The 2,500-nt window shown below is 45.1% G+C and overlaps 1 pseudogene; it reads right to left on the bottom strand.

Moving 5' to 3' along the window:
* Positions 1-2,500, bottom strand: part of LOC124586535 — a 10,193-nt pseudogene that overhangs the window by 3,191 nt on the left and 4,502 nt on the right.

Genomic DNA, 2,500 nt, shown 5'->3' with positions numbered 1-2,500 from the left:
TGTCTTGTGACTATTCTGTTGTTTATTCTTACTGTGGGATCACGTGCAAGCTTTCCCTTTAGCAATATATATGATGACTTATGTGGTGCAATCTGTAACTTAGAGTCACTGCACCACCGCATTAATATTTCTGATGCAAGTGCAGCTCGGTTTTCTACTTCCAGACGACTGTTACCCTCCACCATTATGAAGAGGTCATCAGCATAGGCAACCGCACCAAGTACTGCATTGCTTTCTTGTAATGCATGCAACAAAGGGTCCATGTTTATGTCCCAAAAAATGGGGCCACACACTGAACCCTGTGGGCATCCCTTCGTTATAGGTTTGGACACTACAGCACCTGGAGCGGAGATCCTAGCAACTCTATGTTGACAGTAATCCCTCAGACAGCCATATAGTGACACCGGACACTCAATTTCCCGCAAACGGGAGAAGAGCGCCGGCCACCACAGGCTATCGAAGGCACCAGATATATCCACCGTGATTCCTAATACATACCGACTGGTGGAGGAGCGAGCCGTGTCGGCTACTTTGTTAATGGCATCTGATGTCGATTTACCCTTCCTAAAGCCGTACTGCAACTCGCTCATGCCGCGCAGTATTCTGTGGCTTGACAGTCTATGCACGAGTAGCTTCTCCAGAGTCTTTCCCAGGACATCCAGCAGGCAGATCGGTCTATACGACTTAGGGACTGTAGGATCTTTATTCGGATCTTTCTTAATAATGACGACCTCCGCAGTTTTCCATTTCGTTGGGAAGCGTTGAGTTTCTAAGCAGTGGTTGAAAATAACTGTGAGACATGGAGCCAACTTACGTACCAGATGCTGCAGGACCTCCGCAGGAATTGCGTCTGGTCCTGGAGCCTTCCGCCTGGCGAAGGAATTTACTGCATTTACTACCTCCTCCTGTGAGAAGGGGTAGACATTTAATTCATTATAGTATGGCTCCTCAGCTGCCTGTCTCAGCATGGCTTGCCTTTCAGTGTCGTTTCCTCGATCGTCATCTGGCAAGAGAACTCTGAGTAATTCCTCAGCAGTCTGTTGCCAGTTTGTCGTCATTATATCTGTGTCCGCTATCCTCACTGTTGACAGGAGCATTGGTGAGTGGATCTTCTCCCTCACAATCTTGTATGGAACCCCCCAGGGGTCCAAAACAAGATGCGAGTGGACAAAGTCCTCCCAACTTTTCTGTCTGTGCTTTATCAAGGATTCCTGAAAATTTCTTTTTTGCCTCCTGTAAATTGCCAAGTGATACTGTCTTGCGTCCTGGGTAAAGGCCCGTTGATAGAGACGACGAGCTCTCCTCATACCCTGCCGAAGCCTGGTAAGCTCAGGAGTCCACGGAGCTGTCGCTCTGCGGATGTACCTCTTCTTTAATGGCACAGAGGCAGCAACAGCCGTCTTTATAGAGGTTACAAGAACTTCAACTGCTTCATCGAGGACAAAAGCATTATTTACCAACTCTGGAGGACGGAACTCCGCCTCGAGCAGGTCCCAATTGGCTTTCCCATAGTCTAATTGCATTATCCATTCGTCAGAAACATGTACTACTCCTAGTGAAATTACAAATTCTATCAAGTTATGATCACTTGTTGTGTGTCCATCGTGTACATGCCAGTTTCTGATCTTATCTCTTACATTTTCCGTGGATAATGTTACATCAATATGTGATTCTGCACCCGCTCTACTTCTGTATGTGGGTGGATTTCCAGGTAGGTTCTCCACCTGGAGGTGGTGCTCCATTATCAGGTCCTCGAGTGCACTACCTCGAGCATCTTGTACAGGACTATGCCACAACGAGGATTTGGCATTGCTGTCCATAGTTATTATTACTAGATTTCCTTGTAGCGCTCTCAGGACACGAGAGAGATGTTGCAAATAGGGTTCAATGTTATCTCTAAATTGGCAATAAACATTTACTAAATACCAGGTCGTGTTCATTAGATTAACTTGAACTACTGAGATATGAGAAGTACAAAATTGTGTTATAACAGTTGTTTTAATTAATTTGTTCAAAATTATTATGGTAGACATGGGATTTGCCCCTGTTGAGATAACCTGAGCCGTCACAGGAAAGCCAGTGACCTTGCCAGAGGCGGAGTAAGGCTCCTGTATTAGTATTATATCTACCTCGTTTTCTTCAGTCATTTTTCTAAGTTCCTGTGTGACGGTATTACTTCTCATAGCATTTAATTGATAAACCTTGACGGATGCCATTACGGATGTCTAGTATAATAGTGATCTTCAGGCCACTTCTTGTAGGGATCAAAACCAATTCTCCCGTACATCATTACCATCTCTCTATAAAGCTTTTCTATGTCAAAAACCCTGCCCCGTCTTTGAAAGACCCTGTGAACTAGAATCAGTAACTCTTTGTGATCACATGGCAGATTTAAAGATGCCAGCTGTATGCAATCAACGTCCTCCAGAGTTGGAAATGTTATTTTCTTCCCGTTTGGGTGCCCAGCACGTACAAGCTGTCTCAGAGCAACCATCAAAGT

Source organism: Schistocerca americana, unplaced genomic scaffold (assembly GCF_021461395.2).
Source record: "Schistocerca americana isolate TAMUIC-IGC-003095 unplaced genomic scaffold, iqSchAmer2.1 HiC_scaffold_556, whole genome shotgun sequence".
Classification (NCBI taxonomy): Eukaryota; Metazoa; Arthropoda; class Insecta; order Orthoptera; family Acrididae; genus Schistocerca; species Schistocerca americana.
Note: the sequence above shows the minus strand (reverse complement) of the source record. Positions and strands in the feature narration are given on the sequence as shown.